This window comes from Choloepus didactylus, chromosome 17, assembly GCF_015220235.1.
Source record: "Choloepus didactylus isolate mChoDid1 chromosome 17, mChoDid1.pri, whole genome shotgun sequence".
NCBI lineage: Eukaryota > Metazoa > Chordata > Mammalia > Pilosa > Megalonychidae > Choloepus > Choloepus didactylus.
This window is the reverse complement of record NC_051323.1, coordinates 60,068,537-60,089,736: the sequence shown is the minus strand read 5'-3', so window position 1 is coordinate 60,089,736 and position 21,200 is coordinate 60,068,537. Positions and strand designations below refer to the sequence as shown.

General features: G+C 39.9%; 1 protein-coding gene across 5 annotated transcripts in view; it reads right to left on the bottom strand.

Moving 5' to 3' along the window:
• Positions 1–21,200, bottom strand: part of NLRC4 (NLR family CARD domain containing 4) — a 64,120-nt gene that overhangs the window by 40,537 nt on the left and 2,383 nt on the right. The gene's annotated exons all lie outside the window — the stretch shown is intronic.

The window sequence follows — 21,200 nt, the reverse complement described above, 5'->3', positions numbered from 1 at the left end:
CCCAGAAAAAAAACATGTTCTTAAACATAATCCACTCCTGTGTGTGTGGACCCATTGCAAATAAGATCTCTTCAGTATGTTACTTCAGTGGAAGTGTGGCCCAAAGGAATCAGGGTGGGCTGTAGTCTGGATTACTGGAGTCCTTTATAAGCAGAGTGAAAGCCAGACACAAAAGCCAGAGGAGAAAGCTACAGAAGAAGCTGAAGGTCAAGGGAAACTGGAAGAGAAAGGAGAAGTCAGGAGAGGATACCATGTGACAGAAAACCCTAGGACCAAGATGACTGGCATCCAGTCCCAGAATGCCACAGTCTGCAGTGAGGAAGCATCACCTTCACGATGGCTTGATTTTGGACTTCCCCTAGCCTCAAAACTGTAAGCCAGTAAATTCTCATTGCTAAGCCAAAAATAAATAAAATAAATAAATAAATAAATAAAATAAATAACAAGAATAATGAAAGTGAGAAAGAGCAATTAAAGTAAAAAAGAACACTGGGTGACTTTGTTTGTTTCTTTCCTTCCCCCGTTTTTCTACTATCCATCCACAAACTAGACAAAGGGGAGTATAGTCCATATGGCTTTCCCAATCCCATTGTCACCCCTCATAAGCTACATTTTTATACAATTGTCTTCAAGATTCATGGGTTCTGGGTTGTAGTTTGATAGTTTCAGGTATCTACCGCCAGCTACCCCAATTCATTAGAACTTAAAAAGGGTTGTCTATATTGTGCGTAAGAGTGCCCACCAAAGTGACCTCAGCTCTTTTTGGAATCTCTCTGCCACTGAAGCTTATTTCATTTCCTTTCACTTCCCCCTTTTGGTCAAGAAGATGTTCTCCATCCCACAATGCCAGGTCTACATTCCTCCCTGGGAGTCATATTCCATGTTGCCAGGGAGATTCACTTCCCTGGGTGTCTGATCCCACGTAGAGGAGAGGGCAGTGATTTCGCCTGCCAAGTTGGCTTAGCTAGAGAGAGAGGGCCACATCTGAGCAACAAAGAGGCATTCAGGAGGAGGCTCTTAGGCACAATTACAGGGAGGCCTAGCCTCTCCTTTGCAGCAACGGTCTTCCCAAGGGCAAGTCCTGTGGTAGAGGGCTGAACCCATCAAACCACCAGTCCCCTATGTCTTTGAGCACATTAGCAACCATCAAGGTGGGGCAGCCCAATATCCCTGCATTCTCCACCAGCTCTTCAAGGGGGCTCTGCATATTTTTTTCCTTGTTTTGGTTTTTTTTTTTTAATTCTTTTTTTTTAATCAACTGTATAAAAAATAAAATTTTAAAAAACATACAATAAAAGAGCATTTCAAACAGACCATAACAAGGGAGTAAGAAAAAGACAACTACCTAAGATAACTACTTTACTTCCAACATGGTCCTACTCTACCCCAAGAAAGTAACCTAATATAGCAACATTTCTGTGAACTTGTGCCTACTATACCCATCAGAAATTAACAGAACATAGTCATTCCTGGGCATTCCCAGAACGTTAAATTTACCCAGGATAGCTTATCTGTTCCTATTGGATTATCGTTCCCCCTTCCTTAATTGCTCTCTATAACTAGTTCCCCTACATTCTACATTATAAATCATTTGTTTTACATTTTTCAATGTTCACATTAGTGGTAGCATATATTTCTCTTTCTGTGCCTGGCTTATTTCGCTCAGCATTATGCCTTCAAGGTTCATCCATGTTGTCATATGTTTCATGGTGTGCCTTCTTACGGCCGCATAGTATTCCATCGTGTGTATATACCAAATTTTATTTATCCACTCATCTGTTGAAGGACATTTGGGTTGTTTCCATCTCTTGGCAATTGGCTTTCACTCATTTTTAAGCCCTCACAATTCTTTCAGCCACTACCCATTATCCAGTTCCAAAGCTGTTTCCACATTTTTAGCACTCCACTTTCTGGTACCAAACTGTTTTTGTTTCCTAGCTGCTAAAACAAATACCATACAATGGGTTGACTTAACAACAGGAATTTATTGGCTCATGGTTTCAGAGTCTATAGGCTTGCTTCTTCATGGGGTCCATATCTTCTGGTGAGCCGACAATGTTTGGGGTTTCCTTGGTTTTTCCAACACATGATAATGCACACGGTGATGTCTTCTCTTTTCTTCTCTGGGTTCCATTGACTTCCAGCTTCTGGCTACTCCCTACAGCTTCTCTCTCTGAGGCTGTTGAATCAGCTGGAATCTGTGGGCACAAAACTGGAGATTTTCACTCTGCTTGAGTCCCTTAAAATCTGGATTAAAGCCCAATCTGATTCAGTTGTGTCACACCTTAGCTGAAGTAACATCTTGAAGAGAATGCAGACCAAGATCAAGAACGTGTACAAACTGGGGTACACAGTGGTCGATACTGATTTTCAGATCTTCCATATCCTCATTGATAATTACTATTTGTTCTATCAATTAGTGAGAAAGGAATGTTAAAGTTGATATTTCTGGATTTGTCTTTTTCTGTCTTTTGTTTTGTAATTTTTGGCTTCATAAATTTTAAAATTCTATTATGTGTATACATATTTGGGATTTTTATGCCTTCCTGATAAATTGTACCTTTTATCATTATGAAATGTTCTTCTATCTTTTTAATACTCCTTTTCTTGAAATCTTTGTCTAATATTAATATAGTCACTCCAGATTTCTTATGCTGATTGTTTATATGTACATCTTTTCCCATCCTTTTATTTTGAGTCTATTGTGTCTTTATATTTAAAGTCCCCCAGGCCTTCATTTTTCGTTAATTATTTTCTTCCTTTCAGAGTGGAATAACTCTATTGGGTCATCTTAAATTCACTTACCCTTTCTTGTGTGTTCTCCAAGCCATCCAGTCAATTTTTCATTTCATTTATTGCACACTTCAGTTCTAGAATTTCTATTTGGTTCTTATTTTATTTCTCTGCTGAGATTTTCTATCTGTTCATTCTTTAAGACCATACACAGTCTTGCCCCATATATTATATAATAAAGTACATTATATAAAGTACATTATGATAATTGCCTAGTATTCCATTATACATTTTTATTATAATTTATGGATATTTAGGTTGTTTTCAATCTTTTGATATTAAAAAATAGATGCTGTGAATTCATCTTCCTTTAATTCCTTGAATATATTTATAATAGGCTGCTTTATATTCTTTGTCTTATCCAATATCTGTTCTGTTTCAAGGCCTATTTCTCTTCACTGCTTTTCTTCTTGACTGTGAGTTGCTCTTCCAGTTTGCTAATGCTGCTGGAATGAAAAATAGCAGAATTGGATTGGCTTTTATAAAAGGGGTTTATTTGGTTACAAATTTACAGTCCTAAGGCCATAAAAGTGTCCAAACTAAGGCATCAATAAGAGGATACCTTCACTGAAAAATGGCTGATGGCGTCCAGAACACCTCTGTCAGCTGGGAAGGCACATGGTTGGTTTCTGCTGGTCCTTTGCTCCCAGGTTCTTGTTTCAAAATTGCTTTCTCCAAACTGTCTCTGGGCCCCATCTCCTTCCACCCCTCTGCAGACTTGCTTGTTCTCCCAGGGCATTCCTCTCTAAGAATCTGGGAATCTTCTCTTAGCTTTGCTGGGGCAAACTCTGGGCTTCATCTCTTAGCTTAGCATCTCAAACATCCTTCAGTCCACAACTCCAAGTATCCCTAAGCATCTCTGTTGGTCCAGCTCCTGTTCCTCTTAAAGGACTCCAGTGATCTAATTAAGACCCACCCTGAATATGCAGGGTAACACCTCCATGGAAATAATCTCATCAAAAGGTCTCACCCACAGTTGGGTGGGGTGAGTTATATCTCCATGGAAATAATCAAAGGTCCACCTAACTACCAAGATATAGGATGAGGCTTAAGAATGGGGGGTGGTTGCTTAGTATGAGTAGAATGTTCAATTAGGATGAACTTAAATGTGTGGAAATGAACAGGGGTGTTGGTAGCAAGATGGAAGAATAACAGCACTGAGTGGTGTGTGAATGAGGTGGAAAGGGGATCAGAGTCATATATGTCACCAGAAGGAAAGTTGGAGGTCAAAAGATGGGAATGTATAAAACTGAATCCTGTGGTGGGCAATGTCCATGATCAACTGTACAAATACTAGAAATCGCTTCCACGAACCAGAACAAATGTATGCAATACAATTAGAAGTTAATAATAGAGGGGCATATAGGGAAGAAATATATACCTATTGCAAACTATATATTACAGTTAGTAGTATTTCAACATTTTTTCATAAACAGTAACAAATGTACTATACCAACACTATGAGTCAACAATTGAGGGGGGTTGGTTAGGGATAGGGGAGGATTAGAGTTTCCTTTTCTTTTTTTCTTTTTTCATCTTTCACTTTATTTCTTGTCTGGAGTAATGAAAAGTTTCTAAAAATTGAACAAAAATTAAGTGTGGTGATGGATGCACAACTGTATGAGGGTACCCAGGGGCAAGTGATTGTACACTTTGGATCGTTGGATAATTGTATGGTATCTGAACAATCTCAATAAAAATGGAAAAAAAATGAGAGTTAAAACATTCTCCAATAAACTAAACCTGAGGGAGTCATCATCTGAAGCTCCATCCTATAAGCAGTACAAAAAGGACTTTTAACATAATAAGAACACTGGACAGGGGATCAATGCAGCATAAAGAAATAAAGAACTACAGTAAACATAATGATATAGTTAATTATAAAAATAAAAATTTGTAAAATCATATTGTACTTTTTTAACCTGTAACTCCACTCTTTTACTCTCTACAGTTTCTTAAATGTTAATATACAAAAAGTAATAAAAAAAACTATGGTTTTGTAAAAAAAAAAAAAAAAAGTTCCACCTAACAAGATAGGGTTAAAAGACCATGGCTGAGAAATTAAGATGGTGGCTAGGTGAGACAGGGCAAAAACACACCTCCATGAAAAACACTAGATAAAAACCAGAAAGTGGCCCAGAATACCGGTTACAGCGATGCGACAGCTGGACGAGATCTGCTAGTTCCACAGGAGCTGTATACTTTGTGAAACTGGGAGTCTGCATTCTGAAATGAGTGAGTAAGCTGGCTGGAAGACCCTCAGCCACATGGTGGTCTGGGGAAGCCAGGGTTCAGCGTTTGGAGACTGGCTGGCTCTTTTAAAAAAAAAAAAAAAAAAAGGAAAAACCCAGGAGCAGCTGCAGCTGCGATAGTGGGAACCACACAGTAAAACACAGCAAGAGGGGCTGGGCCAGCCTCTCAGTGTCTGGCCGGGAAGATAGCCCACTGCAGATACCCTTGGGGCCGGGGAAACAGAGGGGAGAGCCGGAAGCAGAAAGAAACCCCGCGGCTAGCAGCTTGCTCCTCAGCGGGCTGGATAAATTCCTGCCCAGGGCTGTGCCCACAGCCCAGAGCCCCGCCAGTTGTCCCGGAGCTGGGAAGGAGGAACTGTGTGAGGAGGGGGGGGTTGAGATCCCCCGTTCGGCCATCTTTGCATCAGGCTGAAAGCGCCCCGACACAGACCAGCGGCCCGGGGCTTCCCTTGAGGGATGGCACACTGGTGACGTAGCATGGCATTCCCTCAGCAGAGGTCCTGGAGGATCACAGCTGGGTGGGGGACCCGCTCGGAGAACCCAGGGACACTACGCCAGGTCTGGTGGTTTGTGGGACAGCGAGAGAGAGGGTCTGGGGCTGAAATGAAATGAAGGCTTAGACTCTTGCTGTGGCCTTGAATCTCCGGGAACCTGGGGGATTTGAATATTAAAACTGCCCTTCCTCCCTGGCCACCCATACATACACCCCACATTCAGGGCGGATGGCTCCAGCAACACACCCAAATTGAATTCTCCAACTGAACCCCACGAGAATCATTTCCCCACACACCACAGAGACAGAGTTGGGGAGAACTGACTGGAGGTGTATAGGTGACTCGCAGACGCCATCTGCTGGTTAGTTAGAGAAAGTGTACATCACCAAACTGGGTTTCTGAAAAATTAGATTGGTATTTTTTTTTTTTTACAACTTGAAAGAACCCTATCAAGCAAAGCAAATGCCAAGAGGCCAAAAACAACAGAAAATCTTGATGCTTATGATAAAACCAGACAACATGGAGAATCCAACTCCAAACACACAAATCAAGATATCGGAAGAAACACAGTACCTCGCAAAATTAATCAAAGAACTACAATTGAGGAATGAAAACATGGCAAAGGATATAAAGGACATCAAGAAGACCATGGCTCAGGATATAAGTGACATAAAGAAGACCCTAGAAGAGCATAAAGAAGACATTCCAAGAGTAAATAAAAAAAATAGAAGATCTTATGGAAATAAAAGAAACTGTTGGCCAAATTAAAAACACTCTGGATATTCACAATACAAGACTAGAGGAAGCTGAACAACATCTCAGTGTCCTAGAAGTCCACAGAACAGAAAATGAAAGAACAAAAGAAAGAATGGAGAAAAAAAATCAAAAAAATCAAAATGGATCTCAGGGATACGATAGATAAAATAAAACATCCAAACTTAAGACTCATTGGTGTCCCAGAAGGGGAAGAGAAGGGTAAAGGTCTAGAAAGAGTATTCAAAGAAATTGTTGGGGAAAACTTCCCCAACCTTCTACACAATATAAATGCACAAAGCATAAATGCCCAGCGAACTCCAAATAGAATAAATCCAAATAAACCCACTCCGAGACATATTCTGATCAGACTCTCAAATACTGAAGAGAAGGAGCAAGTTCTGAAAGCAGCAAGAGAAAAGCAATTCAACACACACAAAGGAAACAACATAAGACTAAGTTGTGACTACTCAGTGGCCACCATGGAGGAGAGAAGGCAGTGGCATGACATATTTAAAATTCTGAGAGAGAAAACTTTCCAACCAAGAATACTTTATCTAGCAAAACTCTCCTTCAAATTTGAGGGACAGCTTAAATTTTTCACAGACAAACAAATGCTGAGAGACTTGCCAATAAAAGACCTGCCCTACTTCAGATTCTAAAGGGAGTCCTACCAACAGAGAAACAAAGAGGAGAAAGAGATATAGAGAATTTTAACAGACATATATAGTACTTTACATCCCAAATCACCAGGACACTCATTTTTCTCTAGTGATCACAGATCTTTCTCCAGAGGGGACATAAGCTGGGACATAAAACAAGCCTCAAGAAATTTAAAAAAAAAAAATTTGAATATACTCAAAGCACATTCTCCAACCACAATAGAATACAAATGGAAGTCAATAATTTTTGAACTGTAACTCCAGTATTTACTTCCTACATGATACAAAATACACAAACTCTAATGACAAATCAGTGGTTTTGAACTCAATGTAAAATATGTAATTTTAGACAACTATATAAAGGTGGGGGAATGAAGCGGTAAAGGAACATAGTTTATGTGTCCTATTGAAGTGAAGGTGGTATCAAAGAAAAACAAGATTGTTATGGATTTAAGAGGTTAATTTTAAGCCCCACAGTAAACACAAAAGAAATTATCAGAGAATATAACCACAGAGAATGAAAAGTAGAGTTTGGGGTTAAGAGAAATGGGGGAAGGGGCAAGGGGGAGTTAAGAAATGAGTGTAGGGTTGCTGTTTGAGGTGAAGGGAAATTTCTAGTAATGGATGGTGGGAAAGAGCATTACAACATTCTAAATGTGATTAATCCCACTAATGGAAGGCTAGGGAGGGGGTGGAATGGGAAGATGTAGGCTGTATATATGTTTCCACAACTGAAAAAAAAAAAAAGACAGTCTATATAGATGACAATTGAATGCTAAGGATGAACTTGAATGGGATTGGAGGATAGAGGACAGGTGGCTCAAAGGGACACAGTTGAGACATAAGGAAAAGGAAATAAAGAATGTAAGCTTTGTATCATTGTTGAATCTCTTGTACTTCTTAGCTGTGCTTAATGGGACTGCATAAAAGAATGTTCTTGTTCATGGGAAGTGTATACGTGAATTATAGTGTTTGTTCAAGGATGTGTGCAGCTAGCTCTCATGTTCAGAAGACAGAGCAATAGATGATGGATAATAGGGAGGGAGCGAGGGAGGGAAGGAAAGAAATAGCGATGTGACAGCATGTTAAAGTTGGTGGATTGAGCTATCGGGGGAGGAGGGTCAGGGTATGATGGAATTCAGTATATGGGGTTAGTATTGTTTTTGCAACTGTTCCTATAACTTTGAATTTATTTCAAAATTTAAAAAAAAAGACCATGGCTTTTGTGGGGGGCATAATATATCCAAACAAGCACAGTTGCATTTCTCTTTTTCTTTGCAATTTCTGATTTTATACTGCACAGTGTGTGGATAACACATTGAAAAGTCTCTGGATTCTGTTATTTTATTCTGAAGGATCAACTTTTTGTTCTAGTCAGCAGTACAGTTATAGGCTGATAACTTTGTTAGGCTTAGATTTTTCCTTTGGTATGAAAAGATCTGGAAAGCCCAAGGTGTTTCCCAAATTCCTCCAAGTTAATGCAGCTCAGCCCTTAAACTGTGACTCTTCTGCAGATCTCATAAGGGCTTCGTTTTAGGTTTTTAAATATTAAGTTCTAAGTAGATGATACCCTACAGTGTGGTTTTATTCCTAAGGAGGCATGGCTTTTCTGGGCTCCCAGCTGCATACTCTGGGTATTTCAGAGGTCTCTACTCTGGCTGCTCATGCACCAACCATGCTGTGCAGCCTTTAGCATCTCTTTCACACTCAAGCCTATAGCAGTCACATTCAAGGAGGCTTTGAGGAGTCTTGTCCTGCACATATGCAGTCCAGCCTTGAGCCAAGAACTAATGGAGGACCCACACAAAACTTTTGGGAAAACAACCTTTGCACTTCTTCCTCCTCTCCAGTTTTGTGCCCACAGATTCCAGCTGATTCAATAGCCTCAAAACCTGGTTTCTGTCTCCTTAGTAGAACCACCACACTCTATTTGGATTCTAGCTCCCTGCACTGGAATTGAGAAATTGTCCCCAGGCAGAGAGTTGTGGCGATGCCTGACAACCAATAACTGAAAACAGTTGTCTCATGTATCTTGTTTAATTTTACGATAGTTTTTGGTGGGGGAGTTTTCTCATACCAGTTACTTTTTCAGAGCCAGACACAAAATCTTACCTAATATATTACAATGGTTGCATAGCATTCCACTATATGTTTGTACTATAATTTATGGATAGATAATTAAGTTATTTTCAATCTTTTGCTATTATAAACCATTCTACAACAAATATTTTTAGAAGTATATCATTTCATATATGTGCAAGTTTTTCTGTAGGATGAATATATAGAAAGGGACTTAATAAGCCAAAGGATATGTGCATATTAAACTTTGATAGAAACTGCTAAAATGCCTTCCAAAGTTGTATTAATGAACACTCTCACCAGGAGAGTTTTCTCAAAATTCTTATCTTTGCCAATTTAATAGGTGAAAAATGGCATCTTATTGTAGTTTTAATTTGCATTACTTTTATATGAATGAGAATGAAAAACTTTTCACATATTGGAATATGTTTAGTTCCTTTTCTGTGAATTCTAAGCATAAGCATTCATACTCTTTGTCTATTTTTATGGAGGTTCTTGAATGTTTTCTTTTTTTTAATTCAATTTTATTGAGATATGTTCATATACAATGCAGTCATTCAAAGCGTACATTCAGTTCACAGTCCCATTATATAGTTGTGCGTTCATCACCAAAATTAATTTTTGAACATTTTCATTACCACACACACAAAAATAATAAGAATAAAAATTAAAGTGACAAAAGAACAATTAAAGTAAAAAAGAACACTGGGTGTCTTTTTTTCTTTTTTTTGCCCCCGTTTTTCTACTCCTCCATCCATCCATGGGACAAAGGGGAATGTGGTCCATATAGCTTTCACAATCACATTGTCTCCCCTCATAAGCTACATATTTGTACAGTTGTCTTCGAGATTCAAGGGTTCTGGGTTGTAGTTTGATAGTTTCAGGTATTTACTGCTAGCTACTCCAATTCACTAGAACCAAAGAAGGTTGTCTATATTGTGCGTAAGAGTGCCCACCGGAGTGACTGCTTGGCTCCTTTTGGAATCTCTCTGCCACTGAAGATTATTTCGTTTCATTTCACATCCACCCTTTGGTCAAGAAGATGTTCTCAATCCCATGATGCCAGGTCTAGATTCCTCCCCTGGAGTCATATTCCACATTGCCAAGGAGATTTACACCCTGGGTGTCAGATCCCACGTAGAGGGGAGGGCAGTGATGTCATCTGCCAAGTTGGCTTAGCTAGAGAGAGAGGGCCACATCTGAGCAACAAAGAGGCATTCGGGAGGAGATTTTTAGGCATGATTATAGGCAGGCCTAGCCTCTCCTTTGCAGCAACAGTCTTCCCAAGGGCAAGTCCCATGGTAGAGGGCTCAGCCCATCAAACCACCAGTTCCCTGTGTCTGTGAACACATCAGCAACCATCGAGGTGGGGAAGCCCAGCACCCCTGCATTCTCTACCAGCTCCGCAGAAGGGCTCTGCATATTTTTTTGTTTTTTTTTAAATTAACTTTTTTTTAAATAAACAATTATATGCAAAAAAAATTTTTTAAATACAATAAAAAAACATTTCAAACAAACCATAACAAAGAATAAGAAAAAGACAACTAGCCTAAAATAACTACTTTACTTCCAACATGTTCCTACTCTACCCCCAAAAAATAACCTAATATAGCAGCATTCCTGTGAACTTGTTCCTACCATACCCACCAGAAATTAACAAACCATAGTCATTCCTGGGCATTCCCAGAATGTTAAATCTACCCATGATAGCTTATCTCTTCTTATTGGGTTATCATTCCCCTTCATTAATAGCTCTCTATCGCTATTTCCCCTACATTCTTCTTTATAAAACATTTATTTTACATTTTTCAATGTTCACATTAGTGGTAGCATATAATATTTCTCTTTTTTTGCCTGGCTTACTTTGCTCAGCATTATGTCTTCAAGGTTCATCCATGTTGTCATATGTTTCATGACGTGACTTCTTACGGCCGCATAGTATTCCATCGTGTGTATATACCACATTTTATTTATCCACTCATCTGTTGAAGGACATTTGGGATGTTTTCATCTCTTGGCAATTGTGAATAATACAGCTATGAACATTGGCGTGCAGATATCTGTTCATGGCACTGCTTTCAGATCTTCTGGGTATATACTGAGAAATACAATGGCTGGATCAAAGGGTAACTCTATATCTAGTTTTCTAAGGAACTGCCAGACTGACTTCCAGAGTGGCTGAACCATTGTACAGTCCTACCAACAATGAGTAAGAGTTCCAATTTCTCCACATTCCCGCCAACATTTGTAATTTCCTGTTTGTGTAATGGCAGCCATTCTAATCAGTGTGAGATGGTATCTCATTGTGATCTTAATTTGCATCTCTCTAATAGCTAGTGAAACTGAGCGTTTTTTCATGTGTTTCTTGGCCATTTGTATTTCCTCTTCAGAGAACTGTCTTTTCATATCTTTTGCCCATTTTATAATTGGGCTGTCTGTACTATTGTCATTGAGTTGTAGAATTTCTTTATATACGCAAGATATCAGTCTTTTCTCAGAAACATGGTTTCCAAATTTTTTTTCCCATTGAATTGGCTGCCTCTTTACCTTTTTGACAAATTCCTTTGAAATACAGAAACTTCTAAGCTTGAGGAGTTCCCATTTACCTATTTTATCTTTTGTTGCTTGTGCTTTGGGTGTAAGGTCTAGGAAGTGGCCACCTAATACAAGGTCTTGAAGATGTCTCCCTACATTATATCTAGGAGTTTTATGGTACTGTCTTTTATACTGAGGTTTTTGATTCACTTTGAGTGAATTTTTGTGTGGGGTGTGAGGTAGGGGTCCTCTTTCATTCTTTTGGATATGGATATTCAACTCTCCCAGCCCCATTTGTTGAAAAGACTGTTATGTCCCAGTTGAGTGACTTTGGGGCCCTTATACAAGATCAGTCAGCTGTAGATCTTGGGGTCTATCTCTGAATACTCAATTTGATTCCATTGATCAATATGTCTGTCTTTGTGCCAGTACTATGCTGTTTTGACTACTGTGGCTTTATAATAAACTTCAGAGTCAGGGAGTGTAAGTCCTCCCACTTCGTTTTTCTTTTTTAGAGTGTTTTTAGCAATTAGAGGCATCTTCCCTTTCCAAATAAAGTTGATAACTAGCTTTTCCAAGTCTGCAAAGTAGGTTGTTGGAATTTTGATTGGAATTGCATTGAATCTGTAGATGAGTTTTGGTAGGATTGACATCTTGATGACATTTAGCCTTCCTATCCATGAACATGGAATATTAGTCCATCTTTTAAGGTCCCTTTCTATTTCTTTTAATCGAGTTATGTAGTTTTCTTTGTATAGGTCTTTTACATCTTTGGTTAAGTTTATTCCTAGGTACTTGATTTTTTTAGTTGCTATTGAAAATGGTATCTTTTTCTTGAGTGTCTCTTCACTTTGTTCATTTCTAGCATATAGAAACATTACTGACTTATGTGCATTACTCTTGTATCCTGATACTTTGCTAAATTTGTTTATTAGCTCCAGTAGCTGTATCATTGATTTCTCAGGGTTTTCTGGATATAAGATCATATCATCTGCAAATAATGACAATTTCTCTTCTTCCTTTCCAATTTGGATGTGTTTTATTTCTTTGTCTTGATGGATTGCCCTGGCTAGCACTTCTAGCACAATGTTGACTAACAGTGGTGACAGCAGGCATCCTTGTCTCATTCCTGATCTTAGAGGGAAGGCTTTCAGTCTCTCGCGATTGAGTACTATGTTGGCTGTGGGTTTTTCATATATGCTCTTTATCATATTGAATAAGTTTCCTTCAATTCCTATCTTTTGAAGTGTTTTTATCAGAAAAGGGATGTTGGATTTTGTCAAATGCTTTTTCAGCATCTATTGAGATGATCATTTGATTTTTCTCTTTGATTTGTTAATGTGTTGTAATACATTGAATGATTTTCTTGTTGAATCATCCTTGAATGCCTGGAATGAACCCCACTTGTTTGGTGTATGATTTTTTTAATGTGTTTTTGGATTCGATTTGCAAGTATTTTGTTGAGAATTTTTGCATCTATATTCATTAGGGAGATTGACCTGTAGTTTTCCTTTTTTTGTGGCATCTTTGCCTGGTTTTGGTATTTGATGTTAGCTTCTTAAAATATGTTAGATAGTGTTCCATTATCTTCAATGTTTTGAAAGAGTTTAAGTAAGATTGGTGTCAGTTCTTTTTGGAAAGTTTGGTGGAATTCCCCTGTGAAGCCATTTGGCCCTGGGCATTGATTTGTGGGAAGTTTTTTGATGACTGATTGGATCTCTTTGCTTGTGATTGGTTGGTTGAGGTCTTCTATTTCTTCTCTGGTCAGTCTTGGTTGTTCATTTGTTTCCAGGAAATTGTCCATTTCCTGTACATTACCCTGTTTGTTGGCATACAGTTGTTCATAGTATCCTCTTATAATTTTTTAAATTTCTCCAGGATCTGCAGTAATATCACCTTTCTCATTCATTATCTTGTTTATATGGGTCGTCTTTCTTTTTGATTTTGTCAGTCTAGCTAGGGGCTTGTCAATCTTGCTGATCTTCTCAAAGAACCAATTTTTGTTATTTATTCTCTCTATTGTTTCTTTTTTTTTTGTCTATGTCATTCATTTCTGCTTTAATCCTTGTTATTTCTTTCCTTCTACTTGGTTTAGGATTTGTTTGCTGTTCATTTTTTAGCTTCTTCAGTTAATCCATTAGTTCTTTGGTTTTAGCTCTTTCTTCCTTTTTGATGTGTGCATTTAGTGCTATAAGTTTCCCCCTCAGTACTGCTTTTGCTGCATCGCATAGGTTTTGATATGTTGTGTTCTCATTTTCATTCATCTCTATATATTTAGCAATTTCTCTTGCTATTTCTTCTTTAACCCACTGATTGTTTAGGAGTGTGTTGTTTAATCTCCAGGTATTTGTGAATTTTCTAAGTCTCTGGTGGTTATTGACTTATAATTATATTCCATTGTAGTCAGAGAATGTGCATTGAATAATTTAAATTTTTTTTTAATTTATTGATGCTTGTTTTATGTCCCAGAATATGATCTATTCTGGAGAAAGTTCCAAGAGCACTAGAGAAGAATGTGTATCCTGGTGATTTGGGATGTAATGTTCTATAAATATTTATTAAACCAAATTCATTTCTCAGATACTTTAGGTTTTTAATTTCTTTATTTGTCTTCTGTCTAGTTGATCTATCTATAGGAGAGAGTGATGTGTTGAAGTCTCCCACAGTTATTGTGGAAACGTCAGTTGTTTCCTTTAGTTTTGCCAGTGTTTGTCTCATGTATTTTGTGGCACCTTGAATGGGTGCATAAACATTTATGATTGTTATTTCTTCTTGTTGAATTGCCCCTTTTATTAGTATGTAGTGGCCTTCTTTGTCTCTTGTAATATCCTTGCATTTAAAGTATATTTTATCTGAGGTTAATATTGCTACACTGCTTTCTTTTGGCTGTAGCTTGCTTGAAATATTTTTTTCCATCCTTTCGCTTTCAATTTCTTTGTGTCCCTGTGTCTAAGATGAGTCTATTGTGTGCAACATATTGGTGATTCCTATTTTTTGATCCATTCTGCCAATCTATATCTTTTAATTGGGGAGTTTAATCCATTTACATTCAGTGTTATTTCTGGCATTTCTTGAATCAGCCATCCTATACTTTAGTTTATGTTTGTCAGATATATTTTTCCCTCTCTCTCTTAATGTCCTTTACCATACCCATACTGAATTTGTTTAGTACTGAACCTTTCTCCATATCTCTCTCTCCTTCCTTTTTTTCTCTGTCAGTAGGGCTTCCTTCATTATCTCAAGTATGGCAGATCCCTTGTTAGTAAAATCTTTCAGCATTTGTTTGTGAAAAATTTAAGATTTCCCTCAAATTTGAAGGAGAGCTTTGCTGGATAAAGAATTCTTGGTTGGCAGTTTTTCTCTCTCAGAATTTTAATATGTCATGCTACTGCCTTCTCACCTCCATGGTGGCTGCTGAGTAGTTTCTACTTAGTCTTATGCTGTTTCCTTTGTAAGTGGTGAATTGCTTTTCTCTTGCTGCTTTCAGAACTTGCTCCTTCTCTTCAGTGTTTGACAATCTGATCAGAATATGTCTTGGAGTGGGTTTATTTGGATTTATTCTATTTGGAGTTCACTGGGCATTTATGATTTGTGTATTTATGTTGTGTAGAAGGTTTGGGAAGTTTTCCCCAACAATTTCTTTGAATACTCTTCCTAGACCTTTACCCTTCTCTTCCCCTTCTGGAACACCAATGAGTCTTATATTTGGATGTTTTATATTATCTGTCATATCCCTGAGGTCCATTTCGATTTTTCCAATTTTTTACCCATTCTTTTTTTGTTCTTTCGTTTTTCCATTCTGTTATCCTCAAGGTCGCTGATTTGCTGTTCAGCTTCCTCTAGTCTTGTAGTATGAGTATCCAGAATCTTTTTACTTTGGTTGACAGTTTCTTTTATTTCCATAAGATCGGCTTTTTTTAAATTTACTCTTGCAATTTCTTCTTTATGCTCTTCTAGGGTCTTCATGTATTTTATATCCTGTGCCATGCTCTTGTTGTTTGTCTTTATTCTTTTATTAATTGCTCCAAGTAGTGTGTCTCCTCTGATCTTCTGATTTGGGTTTTTCAGTTTGGGTTATCCATATAACCCAAACCCTGGTTTCTTCATATGCTTTAAGATTTTCTGTTGTTTTTGGCCTCTTGGAATTTGCTTAACTTAGTAAGGTTCTTTTAGGGTATGTAGGCTGATTCCAACATTTATCTCTAATTTATCAGATATACAACTTGGTGGAGTACACTTTTTCTAACTAACTAGCAGGTGGTGCCTGTGAGCCACCTATTCCCCTCAAGCCAGTTCTCCCCAACTTTGTCTTTGTGGTGAGTGAGCATCTGAGTCTTGTAGGGGTCCAATTGGTGCATCAAGTTAGCATGTGTAGTTGGTGCTGCCCACCCTGAATGTGGGACATATGTCTGAGTGGTTAGGGAGGGAGGGCAGCTTTAATAATCAAACCTCCCAGGTGTTCCTGGAGATTGAAAGTTCTTGCAAGAGTCTAAACCTTCAGTTCAGTCTCACCACAGATTGTCTGTGCCACTGACCCACAAGTCCTTGGTACTGGCTTATGGTCCCTGAGACTTCTGAGTGCATCCCTCTTCCAAGCTGTGCCCTCCTAGGGCCTCTGCTGATGGAAGACTGCGCTACATCACAGGTGAGCTCCATCCCCCAAGGGAAGTTGTGGGCTACAGGGCCGTTAAAGGGCATTTTCAGCCTGCTGAAAGGATGGCTGAATGGGGCGTGTTAATTTCCCCCTTTTCACACAGCTCCGCCTTCCCAGCTCCAGGACAATTAGCTGCGGGTGCACAAAAAGCTGTTGTCCATGCCAGATATTGTGCTGTGTGCATGTGTTGCTGGAAACACTTCCCGTCACACTGGGTTGTTTGGTGCAGCTCTCGGCTGTGGTGCTGGCCCCGGGCAGGAGCATTCCCAGCCTGCCGGGAAGATGGCTGTAAGGGGACAACCCCCTTTTCTTGGGAAGTTATGGTGTTTAGCAAATTTTCTCAGCCACTAGACTTATCGCTTTGTCCCTCAGAGCTATCTTAGCTCTACTCTTGCCTGGACCCCAATTGCACATCTTTGAGGCTTTCTGTTACGGGCTTCTGTTCTAGTTTGCTAATGCTGCCGGAATGCAAAACACCAGAAATGGATTGGCTTTTATAAAGGGGGTTTATTTGGTTACACAGTTACAGTCTTAAGGCCATGAAGTGTCCAAGGTAACACATCAGCGATTGGGTACCTTCACTGGAGGATGGCCCATGGTGTACGGAAAACCTGTGTTAGCTGGGAAGGTACATGGCTGGCGTCTGCTCCAAAGTTCTGGTTTCAAAATGGCTTTCTCTCAGGACGTTCCTCTCTAGGCTGCAGTTCCTCAAAAATGTCACTCTTAGTTGCACTTGGGATATTTGTCCTCTCTCAGCTTCTCCAGAGCAAGAATCTGCTTTCAACGGCCGTCTTCAAACTGTCTCTCATCTGCAGCTCCTGTGCTTTCTTCAAAGTGTCCCTCTTGGCTGTAGCAAGCTCGCTCCTCTGTCTGATCTTGTATAGTGTGCCAGTATTAAATTCAGACCCACCCAGGTGGGCCAACACCTCCATGGAAATTATCCAATCAGAGTCATCACCCACAGTTGAGTGGGGTGCATCTCCATGGAAAAACTCAAAGAATTACAATCTAATTAACACCGATAGATTACACAAAAGATTACACAAGATAACACACAAGATTACATCAAAGATAATGGCATTTGGGGGGACATAATACATTCAGACTGGCACATTCCACCCCCTGGACCCCTAAATGACATTATCTTTCCATATACAAAATACATTCATCCAACGACATCATAGAAACTTAAATCATTTCAGTAACAATAGTTAAGTACAAGATCTCATCAAAATCAGTTATAGGCATGGTCAGTCCTAAGGCATAATTCTCCTTTAGCTGTGGATCTGTGAACTTAGAACAAGTTATATGCTTCCGATATACAAAGGAGGGACATTCATAGGATAACATTTCCATTGCCATAAGGAGAAAGAGTAAGGAAAACAGGGTTAACAGGACCAAAACAGTTCCTAAAACCCTCAGGACAAATTCCATTAGATTTCAAAGTCTGAGAGTCATTTACAGAACAACATTGCACCCTTGGGGCTTGAGAGAGCGGGAGTCTAATCCCTCCTAAGGGCCTTTGTGGCAGGCCTTTCCTCTCCAAATGCTTGGGTGAGTGCTCCAACATATCCATACATTGGGGAGACCACCTTCTTGGCCCCATCCTCCTCAAACATCAGGGCAGCACCCAGATTCCCTTCCATCTCTGGGGCACACGCTCAACCCCTTCAGAACAGTGTGGTGGCAGCCAGGCTCTCCCCAATTCCCTGGGAATGTGCTCCACCCTCTTTGGGGCTTGGGGTAGCAGAATATTTCCTGAGCATTGAGGCGGAAGGCCCACCCTCTACCTCCAGGGCAAACTCACCTTTTCCATACGTGTGAGCTGCCCTGCTCTCCCAGCCCGAGACCTCTTGACTCCAGACCTCAACCTCCATGGCTCTGTCTTTGAAGAAATTTTTCCATCAGTTTGTTCCTTTGTCTCCTCCAGTCCAGACCGGCAGCATCTCTGTCTATAAAGATCTCGCAAAAATTCTGTTGGCTGTGCATGAAGCAAACAGGGGTCAAAGCCATCAGACAATAGGACCTTCCACAAATCCTTTCTGCTTAACTCTTTCTCCATTCTTGGCTTGTACTGAAATGGCGGCTGGGTTCCATGTTTGCTTACATCCTCATGTTGGGCTGTAGCTTCTGGGGTTTCACCCCCTGGAAGCCCAGAGTTTTTCAGGCCATCAATTTCTGGTTTCTTTGAAACCAAGAGTTCATTTCTCAGCTTATCTCTGTCCTCTCGCATTTTACTATAAGCTGCAAGGAGAAGCCAGGGTACATCCTCCACACATAGTTTGGAGATTTCCTCAGCTAAGTATTTCAGGTTGTCGCTTTCAAAGTCTTCATTCCATCTGACACCAGGACTCAATTTTGCCAAATTCTCTGCCACTTTAAAACAAGGATCACCTCTCTTCCAGTTTGCAACAGCACATTCATCATTGCTGTTCAAGGTCTCATCAGAAGTATCTTTAGAGTGCATATTTCCACAAACAGTCTCTTCAAAGCAGTTTAGGCCTTTTCTATCAAGCGCCTCACAATTCTTCCAGAATCTTCCCCTTATCCATTTAAAAAGCCATTCCAACATGTTTGGTGTTTGCAAACTCAGCAGCAAAAGCACCCCACTTCTCTGGTACCAAAATCTGTTTTAGTTTGCTAATGCCGCTGGAATGCAAAACACCAGAAATGTGTTGGCTTTTATAAAGGGGGTTTATTTGGTTACACAGTTACAGTCTTAAGGCTATAAAGTGTCCAAGGTAACACATCAGCAATCGGGTACCTCCACTGGAGGATGGCCCATGGTGTACGGAAAACCTCTGTTGGCTGGGAAGGCACGTGGCTGGCATCTGCTCCAAAGTTCTGGTTTCAAAATGGCTTTCTCCCAGGACGTTCCTCTCTAGGCTGCAGTTCCTCAAAAATGTCACTCTTAGTTGTACATGGGGTGTTTGTCCTCTCTTAGCTTCTCCGAAGCAAGAGTCTGCTTTCAACAGCCATCTTCAAACTCTCTCATCTGCAGTGCCTGTACTTTCTTCAAAGTGTCCCTCTTGGCTGTAGCAAGCTCACTCCTTCTGTCTGATCTTATATAGTGCTTCAGTGAACTAATCAAGGCCCATGCTGAATGGGTGGGGCTACACCTCCATGTAAATTATCCAGTCAGAGTCATCACCCACAGTTGAGTGGGGTGCATCTCCATGGAAACACTCAAAGAATTACAATCTAATTAATACCAATAGGTCTGCCTACACAAGATTACATCAAAGATAATGGCGTTTAGGGGGAGATAACACATTCAGACTGGCACAGCTTCTTAAGAGTATTTGTTTTAGAAAAAGATAAGGAAAAAAAAGAAAAAGAAAAAGAAGGGCCCTCCTTGCAGATCTAATAGGCTATTATAATGCTAAGAGACAAGGAATTTAGGGCCATTAAGGAACAATCAAGAAATCAGAGAAACCCGCTCTTCAGACAAGGGTCCTTGCCCTCTGGATTTGCGTATGCACCAGATTCTGTTTGAGCCCTGCCCTTCTCCTTATTAGGGTCACCAAAACTCCAAAAAGTCTCTGTTTTTATTTTGGGTTTTTTGTTGTTGTTGTTGTTGTTTTTTTTTGTTTTGTTTTGTTTTTTTTGCTGTTTTTGCTAGCCCTGTCTCCCTTCCACTGGGCTGATTGATCCCAGATTCTCTGGTGTCTGGTCTCAGTCTGTCTATGTTTGGAGTTTTTTATCAGCAGTCTGAGTTTTCAATCAGAGCTGCAACTGTAGTTCTCCCTCCTGATTCCCAGCACCAATGGCCCCTCCTCCCACAAGACTGAGCCTGGCAGGGAGGGGCATGGGTCCCCGGCTACAAGAACTTACAGATTTCGCTGATCTCATCTGTCTCACAGTTCGTGAGTATTGTATGAAGTATGTCCTGAGTCAGATTGCTCTGCGGTGTCCAGTCCACGAGGTTCCTGGCTTTCTACCTACTGCCCTGGAGGAGTAACTAAAACCCACACCTCACCACTCTGCCATCTTGATTCAGATCTTTGAATGTTTTCTTATTGGGAGCTTCTCCAGAGCCATGAGACATAAGTAATTGGCCATTACTGTCAATTTCACTACATGTATTGCTGAAAATAATGTTGTTGTACTGAGGAGAGGGGTGTTGAAAGTGATTTATTCTGGTGTCAAATACAAAGGATACACCCTGCCAAGACTCAAATAGTCACACTCTTAGGGCCAGACTTTTCATCACTGGATAAATAAATGAGACCAAAATGGAGTGTCCATTTGAGATGGCTCAGGGACTGTGTTCAGAATAAGTCTTCCTATGCACCAAAGAGCTAGAGCATCTAAGTGAGGTGCTGCAGGAACCAAAGCTTTCAGAGCTGACAGAGAAGCAGGAAAAGTCAATGAAAGAAAGTGTGTCTCCCAGGGCAGAGTGTTTTGAACTGGGGCCTTCAACTCATTAGTTGGCCATTCTATCTGTTTAAGTGAATCACAATCAGCATTTTTTTAAAAAAATGAAATAGAAGTGAAACTATCAGAATGTACTATGATGGTGTTTTTGTTTTTTCCACGAAAGTTTTTTTCAATTATTTATGTCTTCTGGCTCTGGGTAGTGATGTAAAATGTAGTTCTTACTGTGGGTCGAGGTCAATAAAAGTTTGAAAGTTATTGTTCTGTGGCAACCAGATGTGACTTTGGAGTTGTACTTGAAGGAAAGCAAGATTCTCCAGGCAGTAAAGAACAAAGGCCATTTCTAGGCAGAGAGGAAGCAGCATGGGGAAGAAGCCATGGGAAAAAAGAGGATGGGGGCAGGGCAGGGGCATGCACAAGGGCCTTTGGTTTGGTGTCAGGACTGAGTTCAAATTCCAGCTCTACACTTGATCAAGGGGTAGTGACTGGCACACAGAAAGGACTTAGTAAATGGGAACTACTGTTGTGTCTTCCCTCCAGTTCTAACCCTCAAAAGAGATGAGTCTGGAGTAATAAGACTTTGCTGACTGGGTCAGAGTTT